Source organism: Coregonus clupeaformis, chromosome 29 (assembly GCF_020615455.1).
Source record: "Coregonus clupeaformis isolate EN_2021a chromosome 29, ASM2061545v1, whole genome shotgun sequence".
In the NCBI taxonomy this organism is placed as follows: domain Eukaryota; kingdom Metazoa; phylum Chordata; class Actinopteri; order Salmoniformes; family Salmonidae; genus Coregonus; species Coregonus clupeaformis.
The window spans coordinates 50303968-50321086 of NC_059220.1; positions in this window are offsets into that span (position 1 = coordinate 50303968).

Genomic DNA, 17119 nt, shown 5'->3' on the forward strand with positions numbered 1-17119 from the left:
AAGAATGGGAGAAACTCCCCAAATACAGGTGTGCCAAGCTCATAGCTTCATACCCAAGAAGACTCAAGGCTGTAATCGCTGCCGAAGGTGCTTCAACAAAGTACTGAGTAAAGGGTCTGAACACATATGTATATGTGATATTTCAACAAAAAATAGATCATCTAAAAACCTGTTTTCGCTTTGTCATTATGAGGTACTGTGTGCAGATTGATCAGAAAAACAACAGCAATGGAATCCATTTTAGAATAAGACTGGAAAGTCAAGGGGTCTGAATACTTTCCGAATGCACTGTATAATTACCAGTGCTGGACTTAAATTGAATTAAATTGGTGCAGCTACTCATTTTGGGTGACAGTACTGTTTATTTTTAGGTGCAGGAGCTCTACAATACTTTTGAGCTAATATTCTATAAGAGGTGCAGGAGCTCTAGCAGTAGAACATTTGAGGTGCTGGTACTCAGCTCCGGTGAGCTCCTGCCCAAGTCAAGCACTGATAATTACCATTAATATGATAATCTTAGGGGTGGTATGTTCACTACGTCACTTACCCTAATTAATGAGATGATGACATTACTGGTTATCCTTGATCCTACTTCACCTGTAATTTATAAGTAATGAAAATCGACTTATTAACTCTTAATCATGTTAGGCCTCCTGTAGCTCAGTTGGTAGAGCATGGCGCTTGCAACGGCAGAGTTGTGGGTTCGATTCCCACGGGGGACCAGTATGAAAAATGTATGCACTCACTAACTGTAAGTCGCTCTGGATAACAGCGTCTGCTAAATGACTAAAATGTAAAATGGGTTACTCCATTTCTGCTCAACCTCTCAGTAGCCTGTGAGAAAGTCATTCAAGTGTACTTTATCAAGTGTATGTATAGAAGTGTACATTTTGTCTAGGGCAAAGCAACACTAACACAAGCAAAGTGTAGGTCTTCCACTTTGTTCCTTAACTGGCCACTATCATCACTGATCTCTGTCCTTCAGGGAAACGTGCAGGGAACTGTTTTCCAAATGGCTCCTAGCAGCTGTCATTCACAATTTTAGTCAAACCCTGTTGCTGCTGAATATAGTTAAGAGATGGCACACAGAGATTTCCACATGGGATAAGCACATCATTACCCCGTGGATTGAAGTGAACCACAACAGGGCCAGGCAGTAGCAGTATTTAGATAAAACCCTGTCTGCCGATGATAAATGAATCCTCCTGTTGAATCTGCCAAACATGCCAGTATCCCCCCTTCAAAATGTCCTTCCAGCTACCCATTCTTTTGACATTTCAAAATACTTCCAATTTGAGGAGTGCTGCTTCTAACACATGCATAAATGGAGACTCGCACAAAACGGAACATCGTCAGTTGCTTTCTCACTTCACAGAAGGTATTTCAGTTGATGGCGGACACAAACAATTCGACCTACTGAGAGCAGTCATACTATTTTCAATTTCAATTTCAATTTTGGCAGCCATTTTAGTCTTAGTCACATTTTAGCTATTTCAGCCTTCTTAGTTTGAGTTATTATCAGTTAACTTTAAACTCTGGATAATTTTACTCTAGTTTTAATCACAGTCATTTTAGTCTGTGCATTGTTTTCTATGAAATAATACATTATTATCTGTAACTTCCATCATGTGCACATTCAGATATTGCCTGCCTACCCAAACCCCTTGCTCTGTCCAAATGCTACGCCAGGCCCACAGCGTTAGTTTCTTCTATGCAATAAGTCTGGATCTGTGTATCTCCTAGAATGCAAACACATTCTAACCGTTCTGATTGGTCCAAGAAACCGATGGGTTGTGCCAGAGCCAGAACAACGTGGGTAAAGCAGCGTTTTGAAGATTCTTCATTGGCTTTGATACTGTGATTGGTTAAAGATGATCCAATCACTGATGACTTTCTTTTGTACAACACCTCGCATAACAGTGCACATGATGTGATCAGAGCAAAAATTGCCAATATGAAAGTAAAAGAGGGTAGACATAATTGTTTCTTAACATAATTGAGGTTAGAAACAATTTAGAAGTGTCCTGGCTGCACATCAGTTCAAAAGAGAGACGAGGGAGTGAAGTGACCGCCCGGGGGCTGTGTATGTGAGAGAGGAGGGCAGAGATCAACTCTAGCAGCCTGCACAACTGAAATAAGGTAATTCTGCCAATGAGAGGAGTGCATAAAATGTTCTGCAGAGGCATGAAAAGCTTCATGTCAAATTGAAGGTCCATTAGTCTCATGTCGAATTCTCATCTCATTACATTTTCGTCATCTAAAATGAAAAGTAATTTGTAATAGTTATCATTTTTCTCAGGGCATCTTGTCTCGTTATAGTCATAGTTTTTGTCCGCAAAAAATTGGTTGTTGATTAACATTCTTCGTCATAGTTATTGTTGTCGAAATTAACACTTCTGTCAATCATGTACTGTAGTAGACTGCATGTAGACCAATGGTCACCAACCTGTCGATTTGCAATAAACTGGTCGATCTTCAAGGCATCCCTAGTTGATCTGCAAACATTTCTGTAGAAAAGCCAATGATATCATATAATGCCATGCCTTTTATTTATTTATATTTTTGGATCACCGTGTCTGCAGCTTCCACAAGCCCACAGCAAAGTTGATCCTGTACTGTGAGATTTCAAAACCATGACTAGAGAGAGATGGTCAAAGAATACAGAAAAGGCTGCTGTTTTTATGAGTGAGTTCAAGATTAAGTTTTGATTCAGCACTGTAAACAGTTTTTGAGCACACTTTATTTGGATAGTTGAATATGGATGATCTACAGATGATCATACTATCAAAAAACTATCTGTTGATAAGGAAATTCTTGCTAAGGTTACGGTTAAGGTTAGGTTTAGAATAAGGGCTAGGATAAGAGTTAAGGTTAGGGTTGAAATGTTGTTGACTGTTATTGAACATCTACTGTACATCTACAAACCATCTACAGTTGAAGTCGGAAGTTTACATACACTTAGGTTGGAGTCATTAAAACTTGTTTTTCAACCACTCCACAAATGTCTTGTTAACAAACTATAGTTTTGGCAAGTCGGTTAGGACATCTACTTTGTGCATGACACAAGTAATTTTTCCAACAATTGTTTACAGACAGATTATATCACTTATAATTTACTGTATCACAATTCCAGTGGGTCAGAAGTTTACATATACTAAGTTGACTGTGCCTTTAAACAGCTTGGAAAATTCCAGAAAATGATGTCATGACTTTAGAAGCTTCTGATAGGCTAATTGACATCATTTGAGTCAATTGGAGGAGTACCTGTGGATGTATTTCAAGGCCAACCTTCAAACTCAGTGCCTCTTTGCTTGACATCATGGGAAAATCAAAAGAAATCAGCAAAAAAAATTGTAGACCTCCAAAAGTCTGGTTCATCATTGGGAGCAATTTCCAAATGCCTGAAGGTACCACGTTCATCTGTACAAACAATAGTACGCAAGTATAAACACTATGGGACCACGCAGCTGTCATACCGCTCAGGAATGACAGCTGCGTTGTCTCCTAGAGATGAACGTACTTTGGTGCGAAAAGTGCAAATCAATCCCAGAACAACAGCAAAGGACCTTGTGAAGATGCTGGAGGAAACAGGTACAAAAGTATCTATCTCCACGGTAAAACAAGTCCTATATCGACTTAACCTGAAAGGCTGCTCAGCAAGGAAGAAGCCACTGTTCCAAAACCGCCATAAAAAAGCGGTTTGCAATTGCACATGGGGACAAAGATCGTACTTTTTGGAGAAATGTCCTCTGGTCTGATGAAACAAAAATAGAACTGTTTGGCCATAATGACCATTGTTATGTTTGGAGGAAAAAGGGGGATGCTTGCAAGCCGAAGAACACCATCCCAACCGTGAAGCACGGATGTGGCAGCATCATGCTGTGTAGAGGTGGATCCTCTGTGCTCCGTCCCTCCCTCAGCTGAGACTGGCCATCAGATGTAGGTACCATCAGTCCAGTAAAAAAATATGGTCTGAGAAGAACAGCATTGGCAGGCCAATTCTAGCATGGGCAATGTGCAGTGATAATATATTACGCCTAATGCACAAACCTCATTCCTACAGAACTGTTTTTAATAGGTGAATATTGCAAAGCCTTACATTTTTTTAATTATGTTTTGAAATATTTCTGAGCGGTAGATCTTGGCTTGCATCAAGTGATCTTGATTCAGAGAAGGTTGATGAGCACTGATGTCTTGACTTACAGTACTTGGGAGATTGACTTACAGTGAGGGAAAAAAGTATTTGATCCCCTGCTGATTTTGTACGTTTGCCCACTGACAAAGAAATGATCAGTCTATAATTTTAATGGTAGGTTTATTTGAACAGTGAGAGACAACAACAAAACACCAAAAAAAAATAATTTTAATTGATTTGCATTTTAATGAGGGAAATAAGTATTTGACCCCCTCTCAATTTAGAAAGATTTCTGGCTCCCAAGTGTCTTTTATACAGTTAACGAACTGAGATTAGGAGCACACTCTTAAAGGGAGTGCTCCTAATCTCAGCTTGTTACCTGTTTAAAAGACACCTGACCACAGAAGCAATCAATCAATCAGATTCCAAACTCTCCACCATGGCTAAGACCAAAGAGCTCTCCAAGGATGTCAAGATTGTAGACCTACACAAGGTTGGAATGGGCTACAAGACCATCGCCAAGCAGCTTGGTGAGAAGGTGACAACAGTTGGTGTGATTATTCGCAAATGGAAGAAACACAAAATAACTGTCAATCTCCCTCGGCCTGGGGCTCCATGCAAGATCTCACCTCGTGGAGTTGCAACGATCATGAGAACGGTGAGGAATCAGCCCAGAACTACACAGGAGGATCTTGTCAATGATCTCAAGGCAGCTGGGACCAAGTCACCTAGAAAACAATTGGTAACACACTACGCCGTGAAGGACTGAAATCCTGCAGCGCCCGCAAGGTCCCCCTGCTCAAGAAAGTACATATACAGGCCCGTCTGAAGTTTGCCAATGAACATCTGAATGATTCAGAGGAGAACTGGGTGAAAATGTTGTGGTCAGATGAGACCAAAATCGAGCTCTTTGGCATCAACTCAACTCGCCGTGTTTGGAGGAGGAGGAATGCTGCCTATGACCCCAAGAACACCCTCCCCACCGTCAAACATGGAGGTGGAAACATTATGCTTTGGGGGTGTTTTTCTGCTAAGGGGACAGGACAACTTCACCACATCAAAGGGACGATGGACAGGGCCATGTACCGTCAAATCTTGGGTGAGAATCTCCTTCCCTCAGCCAGGGCATTGAAAATGGGTCGTGGATGGTATTCCAGCATGACAATGACCCAAAACACACGGCCAAGGCAACAAAGGAGTGGCTCAACAAGAAGCACATTAAGGTCCTGGAGTGGCCTAGCCAGTCTCCAGACCTTAAACCCATAGAAAATCTGTGGAGGTAGCTGAAGGTTCGAGTTGCCAAACGTCAGCCTCGAAACCTTAATGACTTGGAGAAGATCTGCAAAGAGGAGTGGGACAAAATCCCTCTTGAGATGTGTGCAAACCTGGTGGCCAACTACGAGAAATGTCTGACCTCTGTGATTGCCAACAAGGGTTTTTCCACCAAGTACTAAATCATGTTTTACAGAGGGGTCAAATACTTATTTCCCTCATTAAAATGCAAATCAATTCATAACATTTTTGACATGTGTTTTTCTGGATTTTTGTTGTTGTTATTCTGTCTCTCACTGTTCAAATAAACCTACCATTAAAATTATAGACTGATCATGTCTTTGTCAGTGGGCAAACGTACAGAATCAGCAGGGGATCAAATACTTTTTTCCCTCACTGTATATTGGGAGCATAGTGCATCCACAATGACTCTCCACCTCACTGTCTTCTGTGCGAGGGCTTTTGCCTCTAGCCAGGAGCAGAGGCATCATTTCAGCTAAACCTAGGGAAGGTCAAATTGCACTTTGGAGAACAGCAAAACCAAGCAAATTTGACTACAGCCATTATCACCTTGTTGCTGTAGCTTCATTCACCTCAGTCAATAGGGGACTTAACATTCTACAAAGACATCATACATTAATTTATATTGCTACGCACTAGCTCAGCACCACGTATGGGTGGTCCTCTGTAGCTCAATTGGTAGAGCATTGCGCTTGTAACGCCAGGGTAGTGGGTTCGATCCCCGGGACCACTCATACGTAAAAATGTATGCACACATGACTGTAAGTCGCTTTGGATAAAAGCGTCTGCTAAAAGGCATATTATTATTATTATTAATTAAAACTCTAGTTTCATGTCAAGTCAAACAACAGTTACCTAGCCAAAGCCATCTACTATAGCCATCCTCTGCAATGTGTTGAGAAAATGTCCCGCTGTTCCCTGCAGCTTCGTCGACGTGCTCTCTGCAGAGAGGAAGAGGCGAAGCGAGAGGTTTCACTCTCGCCAAAATCTGTCCAAAATCAGCTATATGGGACAACGACTCCCATTGTTAGGGTGGAGACATAAGCATCTTGTCATTATATACAGACCTCTGCTCTCCAAAAAGCCAGCCAGCCATATACACAGCCTTCCCTCCCGCGCTCTGGCGTCCGCATGGTCCTAAAGTCTCTAGGGGTTTTGGGCCTTTTTTGCTTTCTTTTCCCTTCTGGGTTGAAGTCCAGTGCTTGTCTTGTTATGTTTGATGTGTCTTTCCTGAGAGTACAATCCATCTCCCTTTCCTTTTCCTGATTACACTGCTGATGGCCTCCTGTTTCGTTTTCTTCCACAGGTCATGGTTGGTTATTTTGGTTGGCCACCATATCCTCAGAATGTAACGTATGGAGTTGTTGAGGAAGACTATGACCACTGCAGGAGACCATCATTAGAGGCCCATGGTTATACATATCTTAACTTATATTCTTGGTTAATTTTTCTGTTTGTAAGTTTATATAGGTGGTAGATGGGTAGGGAAGAGGCCTGCTGTTTGCCTATCTCCCCTAATATAACATCTGAAAATAAGAACAAATGGAATGTACCATAATCCACAAAAAACCATCCAATAGGATTTTAGACTCCATCTTCAATAAGCTAACATGAAGAACGGAGAATGTCATACATGATTTGGAAGAGAGCACTATTCTTTTGGAAGACAATCTAACCTTCAGGTGTGAATTAGAGATTTATATTTCCAAGATCTCTTTTCCTTTCTAAAGAGTGATATACCTGTGCCATACACCCTTTTTATGTCAGGCAAGGTCGTTTCTCTCGATGGTGTTTGAAAAGCAGAACTTAGTCCCATTAAAGTAAGGCCAAACTCTTCTGACAAGTCATCACACAGTGAGGCGGCACTGTATTTGCAATTTGCATAGAATACTAATTCTTCAGTTATGGTTCACTTTCCCATCAATCACAACCATGCCTGTTGCTTCTAGCCTACAATTTAGTCTTATAATCCAACTCAATATTAAGGTTAACGCTCAACATTCTTTAATCAATGCTCCCAGTAAGCAGTCAATAAAACAATCTCAACCCTCTTATAAAATGTTTATTTTGGAAGCACTAACAATCACTGACAGTGTGGGACTCAAGGCGTTAACTCTGCATACCAACAAATGAACAAAGAGCATACCATTGTGGTTCTTCAAATATAAACAAACAACTTAAGTTAATACATATTTAAAGGTAAACTTTTCAACTTCATATTCATCATCTCCAGCAGCACCTCAACATCAACATAGAGTGCATTCGGAAAGTATTCAGACATCTTGACTTTATCAAAATGTTGTTATGTTACAGCCTTATTCTAAAATGGATAAAATAGTTATTTTTCCCTCATCAATCTACACACAATACCCAATAGAAATGTTTGCACATTTATAGGAAATAAAACAACTGAAAATAACTTTTACTCAGTACTTTGTTGAAGAAACTTTGGCAGCGATTACAGCCTCGAGTCTTCATGGGTATGATGCTACAAGCTTGGCACACTTGTATTTGGGGAGTTTCTCCCATTCTTCTCTGCAGATCCTCTCAAGCTCTGTCAGGTTGGATGGGGAGCGTCGCTGCACAGCTATTTTCAGGTCTCTCCAGAGATGTTCGATGGGGTTCCAGTCTGGGCTCTGGCTGGGTCACTCAAGGACATTCAGAGACTTGTCCCAAAGCCACTCCTGCGTTGTCTTGGCTGTGTGTTTAGGGTCATTGTCCTGTTGGAAGCTAGACCTTCGCCCCAGTCTGAGGTTCTGAGCGCTCTGAAGCAGGTTTTCATCAAGGATCTCTCTGTACTTTGCTCCGTTCATCTTTCCCTCGATCCTGACTAGTCTCTCAGTCCCCGCCGCTGATAAAAACATCCCCACAGCATGATGCTGCCACCACCATGGTTCACCGTAGGGATGGTGCCAGTTTTCCTCCAGAAGTGACGCTTGGCATTCAGGCCTGATTTCATCAGACCATATAATCTTGTTTCTCGTGGTCTGAGAATCTTTAGGTGACTTTTGGCAAACTCCAAGCGGGCTGTCATGTGCCTTTTACTGAGCAGTGGCTTCCGTCTGGCCACTCTACCATAAAGGCCTGATTGGTGGAGTGCTGCAGAGATGTTTGTCCTTCTGGAAGGTTCTCCCATCTCCACAGAGGAACTCTGGAGCTCTGTCAGAGTGACCATCGGGTTCTTGGTCACCTCCCTGACCAAGGCCCTTCTCCCCCGATTGCTCAGTTTGACTGCCAGCTTTAGAAAGAGTCTTGGTGTTTCCAAACTTCTTCCATTTAGTTCTTGGGGACCTTTCACGCTGCAGAAATGTTTTTGCCTCGACACAATCCTGTCTCGGAGCTCTACGGAGAAATTCTTCGACCTTATGGCTTGGTTTTTGCTCTGACATGCACTGTCAACTGTGGGACCTTATATAGACAGGTGTGTTCCTTTCCAAATCATATCCAATCAATTGGACCTACCACAAGTGGACTCCAATCAATTTGTAGAAACATCTCAATGATGATCAATGGAAACAGGATGCACCTGAGCTCAATTTAGAGTCTCATAGCAAAGGGTCTGAATCCTTATTTGTTTTTTAAGTTTAATACATTTGCACACATTTCTAAAAACCTGTTTTTGCTTGTCATTATGGGGTATTGTGTGTAGATTGATGAGGGAAAAAAGTAATTTAATCAATTTTAGAATAAGGCTATAACGTAACAAAAGGTGAAAAATGTCAAGGGGTCTGAATACCTTCCGAATGCACTGTATGTGAAAACGGTGCGTTTCTATGTTTTGTAGTAAAGAAGATAGACTAAGATAAGTGTTTCCAATGACTTCATCTAGCACTTAGTAGACAATTAGTAGGCAATTAGTATTCAACGTCTACTCACAATTGGTTCAAATCACATGATGCACACCGATGATATCATTGGAATCACATCTTCCTCTATCTTTTATACTACAAAACATAGAAACGCACCCTTTACTCATATGTTGATGCTGGGATGGTTCTGGAGATAATAAATATGAAGTAGAAAAAATTGTGAAGTTTCCCTCCAATAACGAAAACAACAGCGAGATAAAAACGGCCTTGTGGAATCAAAATGACTTGCAGTTGCTTTATGCTATACCAAAATAGGACAGTAAAAAGGGCAAACAACAGTGTAGCCTACACACACAAGCAAAATACAACAAAACAACTAAATAAGAAATAACAGATAAATTACTTGTTCAGCATCGAATATTGCACATATTGAGCAACAACAAGATACAGTATAAACAGTACCAATCAAAAGATTGGACACACCTACTCATTCAAGGGTTTTTCTTTATTTTGACTATTTTCTAAATTGTAGAATAATAGTGAAGACATCAAAACTATGAAATAACACATATGGAATCATGTAGTAACCAAAAAAGTGTTAAACAAATCAAACTATATATTATATTTGAGATTCTTCAAAGTAGCCACCCTTTGCCTTGATAACAGCTTTGTACACTCTTGGCATTCTCTCAACCAGCTTCATGAGGTAGTCACCTGGAATGCATTTCAATTAACAGGTGTGCATTGTTAAAAGTTAATTTGTGGAATTTCTTTCCTTCTTAATGCGTTTGAGCCAATCAGTTGTGTTGTGACAAGGTAGGGGTGGTATACAGAAGATAGCTCTATTTGGTAAAAGACAAAGTCCATATTAGGGCAAGAACAGCTCAAATAACCAAAGAGAAACGACAGTCCATAATTACTTTAAGACATGAAGGTTAGTCACTCTCATCCCAAACCATATTAATTTGGTTGAGGTCGGGGATTGTGTAGGCCAGGTTATCTGATGCAGCACTCCATCACTCTCCTTCTTGGTAAAATAGCCCTTACACAGCCTGGAGATGTGTTGGGTCATTGTCCTGTTGAAAAACAAATGATAGTCCCACTAAGCCCAAACCAGATGGGATTGTGTATCATTGCAGAATGCTGTGGTAGCCATGCTGGTTAAGTGTGCCTTGAATTCTAAATAAATCACAGACAGTGTCACCAGCAAAGCACCCCCACACCATAACACCTCCTCCTCCATTCTTTACGGTGGGAACTACACATGCGGATATCCTCCGTTCACCCACACCGCGTCTCACAAAGACACAGCGGTTGGAACCAAAAATCTCACATTTTCCACCGGTCTAATGTCCATTGCTTGTGTTTATTGGCCCAAGCAGGTCTCTTCTTCTTATTGGTGTCCTTTAGTAGTGGTTTCTTTGCAGCAATTCGACCATGGCCTGATTTCACGCAGTCCCCTCTGAACAGTTGATGTTGAGATGTGTCTGTGACTTGAACTCTGTGAAGCATTTATTTGGGCTGCAATTTCTGAGGTTGCTGACTCCAATGAACGTATCCTCTGCAGCAGAGGTAGCTCTGAGTCTTCCATTCCTGTGGCGGTCCTCATGAGAGCCTGTTTCATCATAGCGCTTGATGTTTTTTGCGACTGCACTTGAAAAAACGTTCAAAATGTTCATGTCTAAAGTAATGATGGACTGTCGTTTCTCTTTGCTCATTTGAGTTGTTCTTGCCATAATATGGACTTGGTCTTTTACCAAATAGGGCTATCTTCCGTATACCCCCCCCACACACACACACACCTTGTCACAACACAAATGATCGGCTCAAACCCGTTAAGAAGGAAAGACATTCCACAAATTAACTTTTAAGAAGGCACACCTGTTAATTGAAATGCATTCTAGGTGACTACCTCATTAAGCTGATTGAGCGAATACCAAAAGTGTGCAAAGCTGTCATCAAGGCAAAGGGTGGCTATTTGAAGAATCTAAAATACATTTTGATTTGTTTAACACTTTTTTGATTACTACATGATTCAATATGTGTTATTTCATAATTTTGATGTCTTCACTATTATTTTACAATGTAGAAAATAGTACAAATAAAGAAAAACCCTTGAATGAGTAGGTGTGTCCAATCTTTTGATTGGTACTGTATGTTACCCTAAGAGTTAAGTGAAATTGATAGAATCTTATTCAAAATGTTTTACAGCTGTAATGGCTGCCAAAGGTGCTTCCACCAAGTATTAACTCTCGGCTGTGAAGACATCAAGAGATCTTCCCCAAAAAATGGTTGTTGAAAATGTTCTATCATTTTTATTTGACTTTGGAAATTTGGAGTAGGGTATGTACATCGGTAGAAGAAACATCCAATTTAATCCATTTTTTTTATTTTTTTTAAGGCAGCAGTATGAGAAGAATCTGCAAGGGTTGTGTAGACTTTCACTAGCCACTGTATGTATGATTTGTGGCTACAATCAGTTAGTGCCTACAATCATTAGTAAGTCAATAGATGACCACTTATCATTATCAAGATATGTATTTAATATTGACTTGGTAAATGCAAATATTTGACGCTCGATCCATATTAAGGTATAACACTTAGTTACGGAATACACAAAAGGAGATATCTAGAACGTAAAAGGGTTCTTCGGCTGTCCCAATAGGCAAACCCTTTGATGAACCCTTTTTGGTTTCAGGTAGAACCCTTTTGGTTCCAGGTTGAACACTTTTGGGTTCCATGTAGGACCCCTTCCACAGAAGGTTCTACATGGAACCCAAAAGGGTTCTATGTGAAACCAAAAAGGGTTCTCCCTGGAAGGAAAAAGTGTTATCCTATGGGGACAGCCGAAGAACCCTTTTGCAACCCTTTTTCTAAGTGTAGAGCTTAATCATTTACAATATGCTTTTATCTTAACTGTTAAAATTTGTGGAAACACTGTGCTACGAACAGTTCAACCCAAATTTTTTTTTTCAAAAAGGGATATTTTTGCAATTTTTAAAAATACTTTTTTGTGTCACCAATGTCAAGGAACCTGAGAGGGCTGTGATGGCCTTTCTTCACATTTCTCTCCTGAGACGAGTGTTTCCCTGGAGACTGTCCTCTGACAGTGACCTCTCGCCTGACCAGACCTGTTAAAACATTTATGAGAGCCCCGCAGGGTGACCCTGAGCTGGATACATCCTTCTTTTGGGGCTCAAATGCAGGCTGCATTAACATCACTATTTAATACTGCAACATCAATCAATTGAGAGAACTCGGTCACGCACAAGTTGTTCTCAAATCGCTGTGGTTTGATTCACTTATTTACTTATTCCTCTTCGTCCGGGGTGGAACATTAGGCCACAAAAATCTTCTGCCAATGGAGTCTGTCTTTCGCCACAGCGCTGTCCCATGGGGAGACTCATCTCTTCCAGCTCAGCCACCACTGTCCATTGCCATGTAGTTTTTGGCCTGCCTCGCTTGCGCTTTCCGGTTGGTGTCCATCTGAGGGCAACTTTGGGGATCCTTTCTGGTGACATCCTAAGGACGTGATCAAGCCAACGGAACCTGTGAATCTTGATATTCAGCCCGTCCTTGTTCTTGCAGCACATCCTCCTATACAGGTTCTCGTTGAAGATCTTATTTGGCCAAAATATGTTGGAGATTTTGCGGAGGCAACCATTATTGAAGGCAGCAACCTTGCTCATCTCTGTTTTGATTACTCTCCAGCGTACAGAACCACACAAAAGCAGTGACTTTACATTGATGTTGTAGAGCCATATCTTTGTTTTGAAGGCTGTATACTTTTTAGCTCCAGATGGGATGGAGTCTACTGACTGCAACTCTGGCTTTGGTCAGTTGGGCCTTGATATCTTTTTTGGCTCCATTGTCACTGCCGATGAGGCTTCCAAGGTAGGTGAAGTTGTGAAAATGCTCAAGTGCCTCTCCATCGATGGTAATTGGAGGTGTTGGTGGTGTATCAATGCACATGACGTGGTTTGATGTAGGATTGTTATATTTTCTTTAAATATGCATTGTATTTGATATTTGTGGTCCTCTGTAGCTCAGCTGGTAGAGCACGGCGCTTGTAACGCCAAGGTAGTGGGTTCGATCCCCGGGACCACCCATACACAAAAAAATGTATGCACGCATGACTGTAAGTCGCTTTGGATAAAAGCGTCTGCTAAATGGCATATTAATTATATTAAAAAATATTTTGGGTGGTGCTGCTATATAACGTGTGTGTGTGTGTAAATAATGTTTTTTCATGAATGTGTATGCTTGATATTATGTCTGGCCTATGCCATGTCTCTCACCATATCACAATGCATTTTCTTGTACGTAAAGTAAATATCTGTGAAATTCAGACAATAAAGAAATCTAATCTAATCTAAATGCTGTTGTGTATTGCAATAAAGTGATGTCCTTGTCCAATGTTGAATCCCTTCAGAGTGCATTCGATTTCCCAGACAAATCTGTTTAATTGATGTACTCATTTAGGTTGCACATAAAGAAATGAATCCAAAGCAGAACACCTGGGCTGGATTTTTCAACCTCATAAGTAACATTCTAAACTTCCTCTAAATATTTGTCCAATTATGGTAATTAGGGCAACATAATTCCACTGTAGATTGCATTCTTTTTAACTTGAGTCATTAAATTATTATTCAAGGCCTCCAGTAGTCAAAATGATGTTGCAATAAAAATATATAATCATGACTTCATCAACCCTAATTGGATAGTTCCTTTGTTGGTCAAAATCACCAAGCAATGCCTTGTCAGTATTTCGTCCACTGGCCCCTGCTTACTTTGGTGTTAAGGTAAGTAGTCAGCATTTTAACACACTTGTAGAAAACTAATTAAAACCTCTCTCTGGCTTTGAGACTCTCTAGCCCCAGCAGAGGCTACCATCCCCCGGCTGGGCCTACCCAGTCAGGGAGTTGTAGTGGCGTGACTAGTGTGTTGAGCTATATGCCATCGTGTGCTGGTCAAGTAACTTAGCGAAGCAGGACATACTGTACATAAGCTTGGCAAAATCATAAAGAAAGCCAGTGCTAGAATCGGCTGCCGTCTGGAATCAACGCATGACATGTTCACAGAAAAGCTGCATGTTAAGCCACACATGATCATGGACAATGAAACACACACTATTGCAGCACAGGAGCTGCTTCAGCAGCAGGTTTATCATGCCTAGAAGCTCCACAGAGAGGTTCAGATGGTCGTTCTTACACACAGCCATGGGGCTTTTTAACAAATGTGATGATTTATGATGACTTCTTGATATGAATGTTGATGTTGCTTGTTTACCCAGAGTAGGATAGACAACAGCATTTCTTACCTTTTCTTTTTTAAATTGGACTATATTTTATGGCTACTAAGATGCAGGTGTTTAAATATGTGTTTTTTATTATGTGTATGTCCTTTATCCTTGTCTTGCTAGAGGTGATAAAACAATGTCCCAAGTTGGGATCAATAAGGTAATACGCTACTCTCTACTCTGCTCATCTCAGAGTCGGCATTGTCCTGCATGAAGAGTAACGTTCAAATTCCAGTCAATCCAAACTGTCAGACTTTTTTAACTGACTCAGCTACTTTTATGACTTCTAATTGGAAATACATAGAGTATAACCGTACACTCATACAGCTGAGTCATACATCCATGGAAGTTGTGTCAGAGTGACTCTGTCCTAATTTGGACACTATACACTACAGTGCCATTCATATGTTACTGGTAGTAGTACAAAATACTATATACACTGAATAAAAATATAAACGCAACATGTAAAGTGTTGGTCCCATGTTTCATGAGCTGAAATAACAGATCACAAAAATGTTCTCACAAAAAAGCTTATTTCTCTAAAATGTGTTTAGAACCTTGTTAGTGAGCAGTTCTCCTTTGCCAAGATGATCTATCCAGCTGACAGGTGTGGCGTATCAGTAAGCTGATTAAACAGCTGTTGCCAAATAATTTTATGTTAATTTCTCTACCATAAGCCGCCTTCAACGTCGTTTTAGAGAATTTGGCATTACGTCCAACCGGCCTCACAACTACAGATCACGTGTAACCACGCCAGCCCAGGACCTCCACATCCAGCTTCTTCACCAGTGGAATTGTCTGAGACCATTCACCCAGACAGCTGATGAAACTGTGGGTTTGCACAACCGAAGAATTTCTGCACAAACTGTCAGAAACCGTCTCAGGGAAGCTCATCTGCGTGCTCGTCGTCCTCACCAAGGTCTTGACCTGTATGGAGTTCGGAGTCGTAACCGACTTCAGTGGGCAAATGCTCACCATCGATGGCCACTGGCACGCTGGAGAATTGTGCTCTTCACGGATGAATCCCGGTTTCAACTGTATTGGGCAGATGGCAGACAGCGTGTATGGTGTCGTTTGGGCGAGCGGTTTGCTGATGTCAACGTTGTGAACGGAGTGCCCCATGGTGGCGGTGGGGTTATGGTATGGGCAGGCATAAGCTATGGACAATGAACGCAATTGCATTTTATCGATGGCAATTTGAATGCACAGAGATACCGTGACGAGATCCTGAGGCCCATTGTCATGCCATTCATCTGCTACCATCACCTCATGTTTCAGCATAATAATACATATCCCCATGTCGCAAGGATTGTACATAATTCCTGGAAGCAGAAAATGTCCCAGTTCTTCCATGGCCTGCATACTCACCAGACATGTCACCCATTGAGCATGTTTGGGATGCTCTGGATCAACGTGTACGACAGTGTGTTCCAGTTCCCGCCAATATCCAGCAACTTTGCACAACCATTGACAACATTCCACAGGCCACACTCAACAGCCTGATCAACTCTATGCGAAGGAGATGTGTCGCGCTGCATGAGGCCAATGGTGTTCACACCAGATACTGACTGGTTTTCTGATCCACACCCCTGTCTTTTTTAATTTTATGAACTGTAATTCCATAAAATCTTTGCAATTGTTGCATGTTGCATTTATATTTTTGTTTAGTGTAATATTCTCCTCAACTTACAAAATAATGTATTATTCAAAAAACCCAAGATTTCATTCCCATTGACATCAGTCACATAAGCATAAAAAAATAGATGTTTGTCAGACTAATTCACACATTTCCCAAAGACCAATGTAATCGTCTGGTAACCATAGAATGTTTTCTGTCTGTTTGGACAGGCAAATGATCATGAGCAAAATATAACGAGTATAATTATGGTTCTTTGCTATTCACATTTTGGAAATAACATGGTAGAGCTAAGTGGAGGAACAGGTTGTTAAGCACAGGAAATTGCATCTCTGTCTCTCCTCCATATGATTTGAATTGCTGTGCTTTAACACATGCATGCCACTCACTTCTAATGGAGTGACAATGACATGTTGGACTAAGTAGAAAAATAGTGTAACTGGTATTACGCAATCCAGCAGCTATAAAGACAACACACAACCCAAAAAGTGTTGACAAGCTCCAAAAAAATGTGAATTCTTTCATCACATGTTCTAAATCGGATAGCCAACTATGAAACAATTCACACCAGGGCTTCTTGTGATGAACTATATCAAATGTCATCCCATATTCATGACTGTCTGCTCTATCTAAACCCAATGACTGGCAGTTCAATCAAGAGTCACTGTTTGTTCACCAGCTTTGTTTGTTCACCCTGTACCCAGCAGCCAGGTTTTCTGGTTAATATTCTGTTGTGGGGGCTAATGTCGCTACAATGAAACAGCACTTTGGAACAATATGTTCTGGTGGCTGAGCACGAGCCAGAGACCAGGCCTTGTCACACTGCCCAGACACCCATGACTCAATTTAATTAAAAGTGGAGAAATGTATTATGACACTAATGTCCTTTTCATTGCCGATTCCCACCGAGTGAAAATCAATAAGGCCAGCCAAGAGCAGCTCTGCAT